At 38.6% G+C, this 19,475-nt stretch overlaps 1 protein-coding gene across 8 annotated transcripts in view; it reads left to right on the top strand.

Annotated features, from left to right (window-relative positions):
* Nucleotides 1-19,475, top strand: part of CHD7 (chromodomain helicase DNA binding protein 7) — a 133,573-nt gene that overhangs the window by 43,986 nt on the left and 70,112 nt on the right. The window lies entirely within an intron of this gene.

Genomic DNA, 19,475 nt, shown 5'->3' with positions numbered 1-19,475 from the left:
AGAAGACAACAACGTGAATCAGTCTGAAATTTAATCTTCTGAGGCTCAAATGAAATGTTAAATAGAATTCAAGTTTTATTTTACTGAGGTTTTGATCTGCCAGGTTTCGATGGCCATGTATTGCTTCCATGTCATTTTTCAATTAAAAGCTAAAAATGGTAAAACATCTTGATCCTCTGTAGCTTAACAGGTTTGGCTACATGCTAGTATGCTAAGCTTCAGCTGAAAAAGTGCTTCTTGGAATCTTCACATTTACCATTGTTTGCTTTGACTCAGTCAGAATTCAAGAGGTTTTGGTACCAGATGAACTACTGGTCAAGATATCAAAGATTTACTAATTTTATATTTTTTTTCCAATCAGTCAGTAATTAACACCAAGTAGCTCTGCCCATAAATATTTGGAGACAATTGCTGGAATGCAGTCGTAACGACACGACGCTACAATACGCGTAATAAATGATAAAACCAGCTGTCCTGGGCACTGTCCTGGGCCCGTGCGCAGAGCAGCTGCTCAGCCGTCCCCTCCACTGCTGCCTGCCGGCTGCTCCTGTTCGCTGCTCCGCACAGCGTGAGCCGGCTCTGGGAATCAGATGTATGCTCTGCGGAGAGGCAGCTGACAAGGAGTGGTAGATGGAGCAGCTCAGCAGCTGGGACAGGCTTCCACATTCCCCGTGGAAGAGAGGAGGAGGAGGGGGACAAAGCTGGGCAAGGGGAAAAGTGCACTGTCTTTCCCTTGAGGGAGGAGGAGGCTCTCTTGAAGGTATATCTTCAAGACCATCTTTCTCTTCCCTGCCTACCTCAAAGTTGGTTTGCAATTTTAGATGCCTGTGTTGGCTCTTCCTCTCTCTGCATTTCCACACACAGACTTTGTTTGTAGAACTTAAATTACAGTTCTTGCATGCACGTGGAGTTGTGTGTTCCTGTCTGAGACAGCAGCTCTTGCCAGTGCCTCCTGTTACCAGCTGTGTAGGTAAGCAGGATGAAAAGGAGAGAGCTCAAGACTATAGGGAAAAAATGAAAAGAATGAGTATTTGGGAAGGTGGTAATGACTGCACAGAGAAATCAGTACAGAAAGGGTAGAAATGAGAAAAAGAAGTATAAGACACAATTTTTTCTCTAAAGATGAGAGCTGAAGCATCTAGTAGAAAAAAGTTGGAATAAAATTATAGAAATAGTAATGTAAGACTTTTAAGACAGTAAAGGATCAAAAACCAGTGTCACTGGATCTTTCATAACCCGTGATGGTGGAGATGTGGGAGGAAATACTTGAGGTGGACTGTACCCTAAAGCGGTGGTATTCTTCACCAGCATGAATTCCTCATTTTCATCTGACCATCCAGTAAGCCTATTTTTGGCATTAAAAGATGGTTTGGGAGAAGAAAGTTTACTTGAAAAATGTGCAAGCTTGTTAAATGTTCTTGGGACATTTTTTTCCCTTTAATCAGTGAAGAGGTTAAACACAGACAGCTCAACCTTTAAATAAGCTAAGCAGCCTATTACAGAGCGCTGAACTGCAAACGAATAGCTTGAAGAAAGGTAAGTGCTGAAACTAAATAATTAGAGGAAAACCACATGATAACTCCAGTTACTTGATTAAAATCAGTAATTCAGACAGTTGTAGCACGCCAAGTAACTTCTCTGTTAACTTATTTCTGTTAGGTTTTTATCTGGTAAAAGTTACTGTTCATGTACCTTCCCATTAAGTAATTAGTTTGAGCCCTGACTGTTGTAGTGAAACTCTTAACAGGCAGGCGTTTCCCCCTTGAAAACTGTTTGGATGAAATGAGTATTGTTCAAGTCAACGAAAACTTAAGCCCTCCCTACCCCCTGGGGAAAAAATGCAGATGTGTGAAACCCCTGCTCTTAAGCCTGAATACAGGATTGGTAGCTCTCCTGTGTCATGGTTTTCCTTTCATGTCAGTAGGCATAAAACTGTTCACCAAAGAGCAGTTATTTAAATGACTGGTTTGTTTTTATTTGTATAAAATGAATCAACAAAATTAATATAGTCAGTGAAAATGGAAATCACTATGTACTTTAAAATCAACAGAAGTCATCTTAGTAATTATTTTTCAGTGATTTGAAGCTAGCCTTATCATGGGAAGGCTGTAATACTTGTGGTTAACCAAATTACTGTTTTGTTGTTAGATATGTTGGAAGGAAAGTGAAGTTCTTTTGCTTTTAAGTTGGAAGAAATTGCTGTGTTGATTCCAAGGCTTGTTATTTAGTTTATTTGTGAATTTTTTGGTTTTGTTTTGGTTTTTTTTGGTTTTTTTTTTTTTTTTTTTTTTTTTGTTTTTTTTTTTTTTTTTTTTTTGGTGTGGAAAACTGCAAATTATTTTGGCTGTGAAATGAAGCTGGTGATTGACAATTCATCTGGTTTTGATTAATAGCTGAAACTAGACATGGTTATTAGGACTGTGTTAGCAGTGAGTTGCTGGCTTCAGTGGAGTTTGATAGATCCATAAGAACCACTGCAGTATTGGGATGTTCAGTCAGTGTGCTTCGTTTGTCAGGCTGTCCTTTGAAACACTTTTCACCAAAGGTTTTTGGAAGAGCCTGGTGGCCATGGGGTGGGAAGGCTGGTTCTGCTGTGGCAGAGCAAGCCACCAAGGGGCAAAGCAGGGATCAGGAGTAGCTTGCCTGTTTTCATAGTGGAGGCATCTGTGTTGGGCTTGTGAGCTTGTGTTCTCCAAAATACTCATAAATGATCTGGAGAAGAGTGAAAAGTCAGATGGCAAAATTTGCTGCTGCTGTTGATGTACCCAAAACAGAGTACCAAATGCAGATGTGGTGAAGAGCATAATAAGAATGAAATAAAATAATTAGAAATATAATAGAAGAATTGGCCACTAAGTTGTGTGAGTCAAGACATGGCTAGGGGAGGTTTAGATTGGATATTAGGCAAATTTTCATCACAGAAAGGGTTATCAAGCATTGAAACAGGCTGCCCAGGAAGGTATAAAGTTGCCATTTGTGAAGGTATTTAAAAGATGTATAGATGTGGTGCCTAGGGACATGTGGACATGCTTAAGGACGTGCTTTAGTGTTGGACCTGACAATGCTGGGTTTACAGTCAGACTTTATGATCTTAAAGGTCATTTCCAACCTAAGTGATTTTATGGTTCTGTGGTGCTTGAACAGTGAAATGGCAGGCAAAAACATCTTAGGAGCAGGTCTTGGTGTTGGATGGCTGTCTGAAAATGAGCTATAGCAGCTAAAGAAATAAATCAGTAGGAATTGTAATGATAGTAGTAGAGAACAAAACAAAGATTATTACCTGTGTGTGTGGTATGCTGGTGAGGCAAACGCTGTGAAGTTCTGTGTCCCTTCCTCAGGCCTCAGAAGATACAACAGCACTTGAAAAAGCTGGGGAGGTGGGTGGGCTAGGGGGTGTTTTAGTGGGGGAAGAAAGGAGAGAGATGGTGAAAGCCTCTAAAATTGTGAGTGATACTGGTGCATGAAGAGGGTGAATGTGAAGTGAGGGTTGTTTGTCACCTGTTTTTGTCTCCTTGAATTCTTTTTAGGTATTCAATGAGTTGTCCAGTGGTGAGTTCAGAACTGGACATTAAGATGCTGATATCTGAGATGTTTCGCAGAAAAATGCATCATCATTTGATAAACATAAAGGCACTGCATTTGGCTCAGCAGATCTGTGCCATACTTAAGTGACTGCGAATTTGTTACTGGGTTGCATCTCCTGTATGCATGTCTGGTTCTTGTCCTCTTCCACACACTTTATCAGAGGTGATATCAGGTTAGACAGGCCTTTGGAGGCCTAATGCTATGCAGTTGTTCTTACATATCGTTATTTTCAGAGCATTTTATTGGTGATAGAGGAAGTGTAGGAGTTTTCGTTGCCAAGAATAGGCTGTCCTGGGTGTGTTGTTACACACAACTTATTTACCCACAGCTACTGTGTGGGCTGAAGTTTCGAGTCGTGTTCATTAATCATGTTCCACAAATGCAATCTACATTATTTATAGTCAAACACAGCAGTATTTAAATGACAAACAAGTATGCTATAGCCTCCATGCCTGATTAAATGGGAGAGCTCCACAATGGGCACCAACAGTGTTGAAGGATTCTGGGTTGCAGTGTCCAGGTTCTGGTGGAGAAGGAACTAATTTTGTGTGTGTTACCGGTTCACTGCCAGGTTTATTCTGCTGGCCTTATTATCTGTGGGCATGTGACTTTGCTTTAAATCATAGCTCATAGCTGTGTTTGGTATGAACACATTCTTTTGAAATTTCCTGCCCTCCCTTGCAGGGGAGGAGGCAGGGAAAGCCCTGCTGAGTCACCAGCTGGGTCACCCCTTTCACAGGCCCTTCCTGCAATTTCAAACTCTGTGTTGCTGCCTCAGTTTAATTTATACTTGGATATACCTGAATGGAAAGGGATGTTAATGAAAACTATAATCAGCTGTTTTGGTTTGATGCAATATTCTAATCTGGCAGAAAGTAGAGGTTAAATGAGTTTCTGCTGGCACTCTAAAATGAAGTTGATTCTCTCCTGGGTGTTTGTTTTAATACCTAAGAGTAGTAAGAAGAGATTGACTCTACTCTACTGTCTTCTCATGAATTATCTTTCAGTGTTTCCTGTAAGTTTACACAGTAGCAAATGATGCCACTTTGAATGACTAGGATTATTCCCATAAATAATATTCATAAGCAATTTCCCACATCTCCAGAGAGAGCTGCTGGCTTTTTAATCCCTCAAATGTTTAACTTTTGGACTTTTTTCCTGTTGATAAGTAAAACAAATCCAATATATTAAAAAAAAAAAACAAAACCCTAGAAACACTATTGGGTACTTTTTGTTTTGATGCAGAGGCTATTTCACATGACTGCTAGCTGGTCTTTTGAGTGCTGTGTATGCTGCATGTTCAGCAAAGTCTTGTGGCTGCCTGCCCTGAGAAATTCTAGTTTCCTTTTTCAAATATTCACAGGCCAGCAAACCAGAGTATGCTGGCAAGATTTTTGAAGCTGCCAGACTAAATGGAATTAAGATCCCGCTAATACTGAACTTTTTTTAGCTACAATTGTATATAATTTTTATGTACAGATAAGCGTGAGTGTGTGTGTATTTATATAATATATATAGAGAAAATGTAGGCAAAATAAGAGGTTGTGGTTAGTAATGGGAGAGAAGGGAAGAAAATCCATAGTATTCATATTAAAGTAAAGGTTGATAGCAGTATTTTTTTCTTAAAAGTTTACAGGCTTCTGCTGTATTTTGTTGGGATTCTGAAGAATTCTTGTATTTGAGCAATGTAAGCAATGTAATTAACTAAAATTTTCCAGCTAAAAGAAAAACAGACCGTAAAATCTACCCTTGGTCAGAAGTGTTGAAGTTATTTCACCCCTGTGGAGTAGAATTTTCTGTTACACTGATAACTTGATCCATCTGTGAGTGAGTTTCCATACAGGTCTCTCAAAGGAGATAATATTATGAAATACTGTGTCCAACAAAAGTTCATATTCATACTCCTCAGTTACATTCCAGTTTAATAGTTAATATTAAGATATCCAAAGGCTTATTTCTTCCTCACCCTTGAAAAGGCTGTGTGCTTTTGTAAATGAAGTGCTTGCAGTGATTTTTCAGTGAATAGGCCTTTGGGCCAAAGATTTGTAGTTTTGAGGTGGTTTTGCTATGAACTTTTTGGTCTTTTTTACTGTTGAGGAGTCACAAGCTACTTCAAGAGTACTTCTTCCCTCAGGTGCCGTGATTTGACTGTGATGAAAATAATTTGTGCCATTGAATTATCTGCTCTGAAGTTTTTGGTAAAGCCAGTTTGTAGCATTAACATAAAAACATAAGTCTGCATCAGCATAGTGATTTGTAGGTTTAAGAGTTACCCAACTTGTTCTTCAGCGTGGGTATTTTGAAGGTTTCTGTGAGATGTTGGTGACCTGAGTGTATTCTTTCCTGAAATCATTAGCATTTTCTGAGGAATTACCCAACTAGAAAAGTTTTTAAATTTGTGCTGCTTGTTTAGTACTTCAGTATTTTGTTCTCCTCTGCTGCTGATGGTCACTTCCAGTGGCACTTGACAGCTGTCTTACTTTCCCATGTATATTTATATTTATTTGAACAAATTTAAATCTGTTGTTTCAGAGAAGTTTTTTTTTATGATTGAAAGCTGATAGTCTAATAAAAACCCTCATGTCTGTGTTATCATCAATCTACAGACAGAAGGATTTTAAATCAGGGCAAATGAAAGGAAAATGCTTGATTTTTTTTTTTTTTTTTTTTTTTTTTAAATTTTTAAATTTCATTAAATGCAGTGGCAATCTTAATAAGGAAGAAGTTGCAGGTGAAGAAATAATTTCCTATCTTTTTACTGTGAATCCTTGTCCTGGGATTCTGTCCTGCTCTTTCTCATGGAATTTGAGGCATCCATTTATTTTAAGCTATCCTATCCTTGCTTGTATCTTGAATGCAAGTGTCACAAACTTCCATAAGTGTTCTTTTTTTCCTCTGTGGAGTAAATTGACACTGTGGAGTGTCAATTCCCACTATGATGGGACACCATCACTTTGGAGTGTAATTTGTAACTTTTGTCTGTAGAAGTTGTTTTCTCTCTCAGTTCAGCAAGCCAGTGCTTTTCACTTTTGAGTTTTCAGATTTCAGTTCTTTTTAACTGTATGATGATACAGGTATTTTACTGGTGATAATGTAGTCCGGATTTGGGGGAAAAAGCCCAAACAAAACACTTGTTTGGTTTTTTTAGAGATGCTATCTGTAAATATTTATAGACTTCTCAAAAGAGTTGTAAAGTGTGGTAGCTGAAGAGCAAGGTTTGACACTTGTGAGTAATTAAAGCATCTATTTGTACTTCTATTCTTTTAAAATATTCTCAAATTTACCAGTGTGGTTTAAAGATGGTGAAGCTGCTTCTTGGGAGCTGGTAGGAGCAGAGCAGGATGTGTGGGCAGGAAGCAATGATCAGGGAAGGGGCAGGGAAAGGCTGAGCTGATGTGACAGAGCAGTGCTGAACAGCAGGAGCAGAGAGGGAATGGCCAACATCTGTGTTAAAATGGGGACAGAGAAGTTTAGGGAGTCACTCCACCTCTCTCTGCTTGAGTCACCTGCCTCTTGAGCCCGTGCCAAGGCAGCCATTTGGTACAGTGGTGCCTGTGACTGCTCTCCACACTGCTTCAGGGTGTACCTTTGTGTCACCCAGCTGTGCCCACTGACAGCTTCCCAGCATAGCTGTGTGAGCTCAGTAACTCCCAATATCTAATCTGCTTTAGAAAAAAAACCCAAAAAACGTGCAGATGAAGGTGGCTGTGACCTGGGATACAGAACCTTTGCTGCTCCCTTGCACCTGCCTGATCATTTGGTGAACAGGCTTATCTGGCCAGGTCAAGTTCCTGGCAGATTTCCATTGTGTGACCACAAGGTCATCCAAGTTGGTGGTGTAGGAGTGGGAATGCTTGCTGGGGCAGAATGGGGACTGCCTCTCCCTCTGGCAGTGAGCTTTCAGGCTCTTTAATACCCTTATACAGCTTGTGTTTTTATAGTACCTGCCCTCAGTAACCAGCCCTTGAGTCCTCCCTCAAATCTTGATAAATTAAAACTTCAGTAAGAAGTCTTAGAAAGCTTTGTCTTTATTGAATTAGTGACAAACAGGCCACATTCCAGCTTCTCCCAACTTCTCTCTTACTCCACACAAGTATTAATGACTGATTTGACTTCAGGAGTGTTTTCTTTTTTGGAAAAGTGGGGCTATTTTCTGACTAAAGTATTTGCAACTGTTTTGTTATTGAAGAGGCAAAAGAATATCCCCTTTCTACCAAAGAGCTTGGCACAATTTCATTCGGTGTGTGTCATATTGAGGATGCTTCCAGCGCCAGTTAGTGAATTGTCTTCTTTGAGTACTGAATGGGATTTTTTTTTTTCCTCAGCACAGAGAATTGTTTAAAAGCATGGCAAGTTAGAAATACGACTCAGATTAATTTCTTTAGTCAACTTTATGAGGAAACAGAACTGAGAGATAGGATGACTAAGTGGTCTGAGTGTGTGTTTGCTCTTTCCAGAGTATAAATAATTCTTTTTGATTTTACTGTACTTTATACATTACCTACTTAGTTAGAATTTTCTCTGTTCCTGGCAAGATTGGTGTAGCCAACAATAGTGTTGCCTCTGTTTATGAAGAGGAACATAGAGATGATGGCCTTAAATTTTGTTATTTATTCAAAACCAAAGTTCATAAAACCCCCAATTTAAATTCATACTCAGGTATCTGTTACTCTAAAATGTACCACCTCTTTGCTCTCTGTCACTCCTTCCAGTATTACTCTTGCTTTAGAGTGCAGCTCAAGAAGACTGAGACGACCAGTCTTAACAGTTAAAAGCAGAAAATCCCACTTCTTGTGTAGGAATTTGGTAGTTGTAGAGGTTAATGTGAAAGTAATGCAGTTATACAAGATGTGGAAGGAAAAAAGTGGATCTCTCTGATTTTTCACTGTTGGACTGGGAGGAATCTTTGTTCCTTTGCTTTTGTTGTTCCTCAGTAGCAAGGATTGGGATGCAGCTCTTTCCTGTGCTCCTCCTCAGTGATTTTACTGTGTTAGCCAAGCTTAGGAGAGAGCAGCTCTTGTGTTAGGCTGAGTAAGTAAAATACTGAGAACTTCTGGGGATGGGTTCATATTGCATGGGTTGCTGCTGCTGTAGAAATGGAATGGTAAGAAATCACAGGCTGATGGAATGACTTGCATTGGAAGTGACCTTAAAGAGGATCTAGTTCCAACCACCCCACCATAAGCAGGGATGCTGGAGTGGGTTGACCCTGGGTGGATGCCACCCACTGGATCAGGTTCCTCAGGTCCCCATCCAACCTGGCCTTGAACGTTTCTATGGATGGGGCATGCACAAGTTCTCAGTGCCTCTGAACTGTCTTGAGGAAGGAATTTCTTCTTAACATCTAATCTAAATCCTCTGTTTTAGTTAAAACAGTTCCTCTTTGCCCTGTCCCTATCTGTCTGTGTAAAAAGTTGCTCTTCTGCTTTTTTTATAAGTCCCCTTTAAGTACTGAAAGTCCACAATCTTAACTTTCTAAAGTCGTGATTTCTGAATCTTGGCAGGTTTCTATGGCATATTCTTAACCTTTACATTTTGGAAAATTGCAAGTATTTGTCTTCACTAATGCAACACTTATTCTATAGTATGCAAAACCAAATGTGCCATTGATATATCGCTATAACATTGTAGGAAGTGCCAAACATTTATTTAGGTTTCAACTTCCACTTTTTAAATACTTACATTAAAATATGAATTTGTTTATATTTTCTTAAATGTAATCTCTTGTTATTGTAGTTGTAGAGGAAATTTTCATGTTATACATGAGTTCCCAATGTATACCCACTTACAGTAGACTTCTCTTACAACAGACTGAATAATTTAATTGGTTGAATCAGAAAAAATTAGTCCATGTTAATTGTTAGTTAAATTGTGTTCTGTTATGTCTCTGTAACTCCCACAAACAAAATAATATGACTACAGTGACTGAGAAGTTAATAGTTCCATAGATTTTTAGATGTAATTTTCCTGGAAGAGGTGAGAGTACTCATAACAAGCTTCATAACAAACTTTCTAAGGTCTAGTAGTCAATATGAACTCTTGTTTTATCCACTCTGCTTTTACATCTCGTTTCTCTCCAGATGGCCCTCCATCCACTTGCATTCTGGTACTTCATATCTTTTTTGGCCCTGCAAGATGCTGATAAGTGTGATAATACTGTAATTTTCCTTACATGTGAGCACTGGATGATATGAAGTCCTTAATTTTATTTTTGGAAGAAATCTTTCTGTACCAGCCAATTGTTGCTAAATATAGTGAGAGGCTTATAACATGCAGTAAGTGTTTGAATTTAAAACAACACCTTATCCTAAAAAGTCGACATCACAGTTTATTTGTACAGCTGTGTATGAAATACAGAGTCATTAAAATTGGTCTACAACTTTGGGCATTGTGGTTATTATTTGTATCTCTTTGTTAATGGGATCTTGCAGATGTCTACTGGGGCAAGCCTTGTCAGAGATGGACATTGGGACACATGCCTACATTACTGGAAGACTACTTGGTTGTGTTTCTCTGTGCAGGCCTCCTTTGAAATACTTCAGAAAAACTTGCTGAAAACCAAATAATGCTGTACCTAGGGTATTAGACTGGGATTGGGGGAATTTTTGCTGACTGACACAGGTTGGTTATTTGATGTCAGTGTTGTCAGTGTTCCTGTTGGGTGTGCTTGGGGTGCTCTGCAGCAGTGGCAAGTTTCTACAGTTCCCTGCTGCTCTGTACAGCAAGCCCTGAAAATGTAACTCAGAAACTGTTATGGCAGCCAGGGGTAAGTTAAAAGTGTTGTTTTAGATACAGCTCTGCAACTGTAATGTAACATTATGATATAACCACAAATCTAGACCTGGTATTGCTGTAGGCATGTCTGATGATATAAGACCTGCCTGTAGGGATTTTTACATTTTACTGTAGGTTGTGTAAAGAATGTCTGGAGCAAGCATACTGAAGATATTTGTACTAAAGATGAGGTGTTTCATAGAACAATGTTAATCAAACTGGTTGGAGAATCTACATTAAGAGTTATCTCAGCTGGTGCTGCTAAATGAAGTAGGTGTTTGTCCACAGAAAATGAAGTGTGGGATTTTTGGTGAGGGTTTTTTTTTTGCTTGGTTTTGTTTTGATTTTATGTGTGTGTTTTGGGGAGTTTTGTTTGTTTGTTTGGAGTTTTTGTTTTTTTATTTTGTGCTTTGTTTTCCATGCTTCCCTCTTCCCCTCCAGTTCTAATGACACATTCTGATTTAATTATCAGTTTATTTCAGTTGCTAGAGGAGTTGGGGAAAGGCCTACTTTTGACATGCCATAGCTAACATATTCAAAGGCTATTTTCATTTGTTGCTGTGACTATAGAATCTGAGAAGTATCTTGGGCTCTTTGACATAAATGGCTTTTAGCAGCAAATGTAACTAACGTCAATGGGTTTTTATCAAGTCTGTGTTTTCAAGCCGGTTTTGTCATATTGAAGTTCGTAAAACAGTGCAATGGAAAGGCCATTTGGAGAACTGCTGTCCTCCCATCCCAGAAGAAAAATAGAGTTGATTACTGCTGATTAATTCTGGTTTTGTATCACATGTGTATCTGTTAAGATTTCTTTAAGTTGATTTCCAAACCGTGGTCTGTTACACCTCTAAAATCTCTTGCAGATTACTTTAATGTGGCCTGGGAAAGTTGATTAAGGAGAGCAGGTTTATATGATAAGCAGCAATATGCATGTGGGAAGTTTATTAGGAGAATTATATGTCCACTACTAGGAGCTTGCAGATCATGGCAACAGGAAAAAAAAAGCTGGGGGGAAGAGGGAAATTTGACAGAACAGAATTCTATGGTGTAATATTAATCTCATTTCTGATGCGATCTGTTCAGGCTGGTGTCTGAAATGACAGTGGTTGCATCTCAGTGTAAAGCAAAGTGTAGAGTCTGCCTGTCCCAGAAAGTGTCTTGTACTGTGACCAGTACTGCTCAATATCTTTATCAATGACTTTGGCAGGGAGATCAAGTGCACCCTCAACAAGTTTGTAGATGACACCAGGCTGGGTGTGAAGGTTGACATACCTGAGGTCCAGGATGCCATCTAGAGAGAGCTGGACAAGCCGGAGGAGTGGGTCTGTGTGAACCTCATGAGGTTCAGCATGCGAGCTGTTACACTTCCATCAGGGTATCAGTTACTGACTGGGGGTTCAAGGGATTGAGAGCAGCCCTGCTGAGAAGGACTTGAAAGTGCTGGTGGATGAAAGACTGCACGTGACCTGCCAAGATGTGCTGGCACCACGGAAAGCCAATTGCATCCTGGGCTGCACCAAAAGCAGTGAGGCCAGCAGGTCAAGGGAGGTGATTCTGTTGTTCTGCTCTTCTCTTGTGAGACCCCACCTGGAGTGCAGCATCCATCTCTGGGGTCTGCAGCACAGGGGAGGCATAGATCTCTTGGAGTGAGTTCAGAGAAGAACACAAAGATTATCGGAGGTCTGGAATTCCTCTGCTGTGAGGAAACGCTGAGAGAGTTGGGTTGTTCAGCCCAGAGAAGAGAAGGCTCTGTAGAGATGTTATTGCAGTCCTTCAGTACCTAAGGAGGGGCTTATAAGAAAGATTGGTACAGACCTTTTATAGGAGGTCTTGTTGTGATAGGACGAGGGGTAATGATTTTAAACTGAAAGAGGACTGGTCTAGGTTAGATATAAGAAAGGCTTGTTTTTTTTAATGGTAAGGGTGATGAAGCAATGTAACAGGTTCCCCAGAGAGATGGTAGATGCCCTATCCCTGGAAACGTTCCATGTCAGGTTGGATAGGCAACCTGATTGGGTTGAAGATGTCCCTGCTTATTGCACGGGTTTTGGACTAGATTGCCTTTAAAGTATTTTCTGACCCAAGCCATTCTATTATCTTTCCAGGAGGGCATTCTCTGTTGGCTCCTGGTGTATCCACACCTCACTTGAAAGTTATATAGTGCCACCTTTTTGGAAAGGCCATGAAAGGACCAGTGTTGTATTTGTTATGTGTTATATTTGCCTTTCACTTTGAAGGGATCTGGACATAGCTGAGCCTTTTCTGAGGGGTTGTAAGATTTGCAGTGGGAAGTGTCAGCGTCAAACCAAAGTTACCCGAGTTTGACAGGTCAGTATTAGTAAGCCACCTAGAAAAAAAATGGCTTTAGCCTGTGATATGTACCCTCCATATCTGTTAACTTCTTCCGTCAGATAACCTTTGTGTAACTTGAATCAGTGGGAATTTGTTGATGGATCACACAAACACGATCACTGTTTCCATTTCAAAGGGTGGAACTATGCAGATGGTAACATGCCTGGGGTGACCACAAACCTCCTCTGTCTTCCATCTTCCACCCCCACCATCCTGGGTGAGCTCCTCCACATCTCCCTGGAGCTCTGCTCTGAAGGGTGCCTGCCTCAGAAACCCTACCTTGAGTTAGCACTGCTTGTTTGTCAGCTCCTGCACACTTTCTTGAATGTCAGCTTGACTTCTCCTGTGGATTTACATGCCCTCAGAAAAGTCTTTGGGTGTCTTCTGTGTTGCTTTGTTTTCTAATAGATCTAGGACATAACCTCTGCAGCTTCAGTATGTGACTTCCTGCATTTAAAGGGTTTTTACTGACTATGTCTAATCGGATAATCAAAAATTCTCATGCAGAAACTGTGGGGATTGGTACATAAAAAGCATACTAGCAGTGCATGTGAAAATTCCTACCTTGCTTCAATGCTAGAAAACCACCAGTTTATTTCTTGCATGTTAAAAACACGGAATTAAATCTTGATCAGTGTCTTTTCCTTTTAACTCAGAAATATGGTCTGGGAGTTGTAGCTGCTGAAGAGTTTGTATTCATATGTTTGTATTCATATGCTTGTATTCATAAGTGAAGCAAAGAAAACATTGTGGGAGAGAAAATAAATATCTAAGAAAACTTGGGTTGTAAGTAGTTGAAGTATGGTCTTCAGGTTGTCTTGCTTTTTCAGTGATCAACTGTGTAAGACTTACTAGTAGGTGCAAAAGATAAAAGCTTTTCCTCCTTCCTGTCTCTTCTAAGTGTCTCTACATCAGTTTGTATCAAACTTAGCCTAAAACGAAAGAGTTCTATAAACCACTCAATTCCCCAATGGGTGGGGATAGAAGAAGGATTTTTAGATTATTGATTAACTAGTCTGGAGAGTCCTCAAAGCAGGCCGTGGACTTCTGGGCTGGGAGCTATGGGGTAATTTCTATGGAAGAAGTTCCTCTTTTTCTGAGGGAAGAACTTGTTCTACCTTCATTTATTCTTATTGATTCTGATCTCTTGTATTAGGGATGTGTGTAGGAAGCCCTTGAAGAAGAACAAGTTTTCCAACACAGCATTAGAACAAGGTGAAATTCTCTCAGGAGTCCTTTTAGTTGCAAAATTCTGGTTGGCAGGTTAAGACACAGGCCCAGCAACTGGATACTGGCTCCCTCCTGCACTAACCCACTCCTGACAAGTATATCACTAATACTGAAATGATGTAACTGTGTAAATGAACAAATGATGGATCACCAGTAATTTAATAAATTGTGTACTTCTGCTTTTCTCAAGTCTCCGTTGTCTGGGGTACTTGAAAGTAAAAATGACTTCTGCAGTGTTTGGGGAAAACTGTCCAAACCAGGAAATAGAAAAGTTATTGCAAAAGAACACTGCTACTGTTGCATCTTTATTTAATAAGCAGCCCTTTCTATTTTAAACAACATTGTTGCATTTTATATGATATGATTTTATATAATAGTCATGATACAAAGACAATTACTTGCCAAAGAAAAAAATTTATAAAAACAGACATTTGAAATTGCAGAGATTTTCTTTGGGGTATCTGAGTAGTCACATTCCTAGCTGTGATGACTTAAGGATGTGTGTGATGTAAGGCTTGTAAACCAGGTAATACTACAGGGTTTTTTTTTTTTACTATTTTGGCCAGTGAAGTTATAAAAGCTTTTTGGGTAGCCTTTTCTCAGTTTTGAAGATAAAATTCCTGTGACCAGGTGCTTGTTTTATCAGCCCTATTAGTCTACTTAATAGGTGCTTTCTTCCCCAAGAAAATGAAACATAAATGTTTTTTCTAAGCATATTTAACTCTTTTCTAGTTAAATATTCTAGTTTACTAGCATGTTTGATGTTTGTCATATTCCAAATTGGATTTGTTAAAATGCATTTATTTTTTAATGTAAACAAGATTTTGATGTTGATTTTCACTGTTTGCAGTCATTAGAAGCAAAGTACTTGTAAAGGTTGTCTGGGCCATTGAGTTGAGCTTCCAGCTGTCACATCTGCCATTTTATGAACTGCTTTTCTAAACCTCATCAAGGTCAAAAAGCACTTGGCTTTTGCTTCCAGTATTCCTGTTTTTTGAAATTCTTACCCAAATCAGATCAGTTTGTATGTTGGAACAGGAATCTGACTGTCCTAAATTTATTAGATGCCAGTTTCATACTGAATTTGCTCAATTTTGCCCATCTTAATTATTTTCATTTACTATATTAGGATCTGTCAGTGTTTTGATAAATAGCAATTTATCTAAAGTAAGTTAAATTCCCTTTGGACTTCTCCTTCAAGATAATCTGTACTAGTACCTGAGGTGTAATTGATGTTGATGTGGATGATCAGAATTTTGTGCAATGTTGTACTCTGGCACAAATACTTCCCTAGGTTTACTGGAAGCAATCTTGAGAGACATTGGATATTTAAATTTTCTTTTCCTCATTGTACACCACACCAGTTGTTTACAGACATCCTGTGGTATAAGTACAAACTATTTTGGTCATCAGCTGCACGGTCTTAACGTGTTTTACATAAGTACATATGAGTTTTAAAAGATCAGGGGTAAAAGAATGGCACAAAAATTACAAGTACTGAAATATTTCAAGTTTGGAAATGCATGTGAAATACTGATTAAATTTGAGAGGGCTCTACACTGATGGGCTTAATTTCTGTGTTTGTGTTTTGAAGTGAGTTCTGAGGCTCTCACTTAAACTAGTATGGTGAGTAAGGACAAGCTGCTGTACTGCTGGGAGAGACATTCAGCTGTGTAATGCTTAAAGGACACCTTCCTTGGCAATAACATTTAAAAATACTAATTTTCTTACTCATCTATAATCCTCTTCCCACAGTTTGAGCTCAGGACTATAATGGAACCTATTATGGGGAAAAGGTCTATGACTCAGCCATTGAGCCATGCAAACTCTTGGCTTCTTTAATTGGCACCATTAAATCTTTAGTAGTTTTTCTCTTGTAATATATAGGTGTCATTGGTATAAAATGCATCACTGCTGAAGATATACCTTTTGCTCTCTGATTTCTGTGACTTGATCAACCATAGGTCTTTAAAGGTTGGTTAATCAGACTTTTTTAGAATTACTGCTTTACTATTTGGGAGTGTATTGAAAACAAAATATAAGAGAGCCATTGCTCAAATCATTACTTTCCAAGTTATTTTTCTTCTTCTATTTAGACACAGGAGAGGAAAAAGGAAAAACCTGTCTTTGCATTGTGTTTAATCTTCATAGGAGTTATTTAACTTGAAGACTGGGTATCTTCTTCATGACAGGATGGGCGAAATTAATTCTTGAGCATATAACCAGGGGAGAACCGGCTTTATGTAGCTGATTTTTTTCCCTGTTGCAGACTGGTTTTGGGGTTGGTTTGGCAGGTTTTTGATTATGTTGATTTTTTTTTTTGTACTATATTGGAAAGTGAACGTGGCAACAGCTGTAGTTTGGGAAGGGAGTCAAGACATCATGAGAAACAATTTAAACACAAAGTTAAATGTTTTAATACATATGTATGTATTAGTAAATGCATGTATATGAGGAACAATAGCAGCTTTTAACTCTTTCTTTTGTTGTTTTTCCAAATACTAAATATGGGACACTTAAAGCTTCTCAGTATTTATGTTGGTGTAAGCATTAGTGGCTCTGAAAGAGGCGTGTGATGAGGGCGTTGGAAAACTGTAATTGTTTGTTACCATCTGAGGAGTCTGCCTTGTTGTATCTCCAGTTGTCAAGAAGGTTTGGTTGTAACATTTATATGTACTTTTTGAAAGTAAGTATCAAGAAAGAATTAAGTAAGTGACAGAAAATGTTAAACTATGTTACTTAACACAAAATTTTCGTGATTGTGTGTACTGAGTGATGGCAAGCAGCAAAGCTGTAGTTAACAAAGATCTGAAGTAGGACTGACACTACATGTTCCTCATGCCTATAAAATAGGATATAATCTGTGTATGTAACCTTCTGTGATAGAAGTAGCTTTTGAATGACTTTGGTTTTACTGTTTTGAGGCATGGCCTGATAATTTGTTGACTGCATATTATCCAGTAAACTCAATAACGAATATCACTGAATCCCTTGAACCAGGCAGACTCTTCCTACAAACAGTGCCTCTCTTCATATCTTTGTAAAAATAGATAAACGGATGCCTCAGGTTTTAGCTTTTATATTTTTTCACATTCTGTACTGCTTTAGTGTGTGGTTCTGAGCTTCATATCAGGGGATAGCAGGCTCTCTTCACAGAGTAGGTAGACAAAACAATTCCTTCTCTAGCTTGGGACCAAGAACAAATGATCCAAATTTCAGGCCTAAGAGCATAAACAATGGCGGACTGAAGAGAGAAAAACAGGAAGGATGGGACTTCATAACCTAAAGCTGTAATTAGACAATTAACTCCAATATGCTAATGGACCAGAACTTATTAAAGTGTGAAACCCTATGACCGCTCGTTCATTTTGAACCATTTTGGGTTCATCTTGGGTTCATCTTGGGTGTAGCCCTGGCTGGGCTCTTGTATTGCCCAAGGTGTATCCATTAAGCCCAAGGTGTATCCATACCTACTTTATTCTTTAACTCTGTCCAGTCTCTGTTCTAGGTCAGCCTTCACAAGGCATCAAAACTTCACCAACCACTAATTCATTCATCATATTAAGTCTCCTATAGACTGTATTCTCCATTTTACATATGAGTAAACCAGTACAGAGGGATAGGGAATTGCCTGAGGCAAGAGTGATAGTAATGGGATTTGGGGCTTCTTTGTGTTTGTTATGCTGGGCTGTATTGCCCTGAAGCAGAAGCCAGTAGTTATCCAAGTAGGTGCTTTCTTGCAGTCATCATTGAGCAGTTTCCAAGAAGGTCCATAGCAAGTCCTTTGCTGGAAAACCCGCTTAGTGAGAAATGAGTATGTAATTTAAAAGAAAAGGGGAAAAAAACCCCAAATGAAACCCAACATAACAAAAGCCCATCTGGAAAAAAAAAAAGTATCACAATGAGTTGAGACTGAGGAAGAAGTTACTTATCTTTCCTGACATTCACTGCTTTCATCACTCGTCCTAGTCTTTCCCAAGGTAACATGAGCTTTGTCTTCAGGATAATGTCGTAGTCATTTAGACCTGATTTAATCTAGAAGTCTCATCCATCCTGTGAACTGCATGAGGCAGCAGTTGTAGAGTAGAGGGAAGAGTCACACTGTATAGATATTGTTGTAGAAAGTTAAGCAGTAGGGCATAAAATCCACTTAGTAACAACAATTATTCTTTGTTTTCTAGTATCTGAAATATTTAAATAATTTAGACTGTAATTTAGAAAAATAAAAATAAGTTTATAATTTACAGAGTGTTGTCTTAGGGTTACAATGAACTTTAAGTAATATTTTCAAGACAGCATTGCATGTTTGCTGTTTCACTTGCAGGCTGATTTATTGGTCAGTGCCTGAAGAAAAGTTCTAAATTTCTGCTGGACAAGAACAGTTTAATATTGGATAAAAATGGGTTAGAAAAGTAATTCCAACTTGTTTGGGACATCTAATAGAAGTAAAAGTGATGGTGGCAGTGGGATTTTGGAGTTTGTTTTTCTCTTGTGATGTGGTGTTTCTTTGTGATTAAGGTAATGACATTTAGAATGTCAAAATGTAAAGTTACAGTTTTACATTATGAATCTCCTAGTACTAAGTGTGCTCACTTTTACGATGAGATTGAAACAGCAGCAATTAAACACTTGGAGATTTGAAGTAGACATGAACAGTAGACAGCTTGATTGAGATACTGTGGATATAATCTTATGGTATCAGGAAACATTTATCAAATATGGTCTTTTGAGAGAAAATTCTGAGATGAGGCTCTTTTAATCAGAAGGTAGCAAATGTAAAGATTAAAATCATTAAATAATAATAATAGTAATAAAATTGGTTTAGAGTGGTTGAACTATTTTTCTTTTGTGGTACCTTAGTATTTTACAGTATTAGAAGTTCATGTGATCAGAGAATTTTTGTGCTTTTTTAAAAAAATATGTAGCAGAAAAGACTTGAGTACAAGTTGTAGTTTTAAAAAAATGGGCACCAGCACAGGTAATGAATGAAAAGGATTTCATCTTTTGCTTGTGGATACTGTACAGTTCCACCTTGCAGTGGGGGAAGATGGCAAGGGAAGAAAACGAGTATTGCATGATTTGCCTAGTGGGTCTCTTCCAGTCATCCAAATAAAATATTGTTGAAGTGAATGTTTGTGAGCTCCAGACTGAAACCAAAGTGTACTGTCTGTGCTGGTAGTGTTTCTTCTAATGCTTTCAGCTAATTTTTCTTGATCTGGTACACTCGTAACTGCAATATATCTTGGTGAAATTATAAAAATACTTTATTGCAAACCATGGAAAATTTGGAGTACTCTGATTTAATAAAAATACTTAGGGATGGCATTGTGGAAGTATCTTGGGACTTCAGTGGACTACTTCTTTCTATGGACAGGAGTAAAAACTCAGGAGGTCTAGTCCTTTTCTCATCTGTTGAAATCTTTTAACATCTAAGGCCATTGCCCTTTCCTTGAATGTGATATACATATTTCTACGTTTGGGGAAAACTTGTTATTTCTTGGGGCAGGCAGACAGGGGAAGTGATGAAGTTCTTA

The sequence above is a fragment of the Pyrgilauda ruficollis genome, unplaced genomic scaffold (genome assembly GCF_017590135.1).
Source record: "Pyrgilauda ruficollis isolate IOZ18807 unplaced genomic scaffold, ASM1759013v1 scaffold30, whole genome shotgun sequence".
NCBI lineage: Eukaryota > Metazoa > Chordata > Aves > Passeriformes > Passeridae > Pyrgilauda > Pyrgilauda ruficollis.
This window is presented reverse-complemented; position numbering and strand designations above follow the sequence as displayed.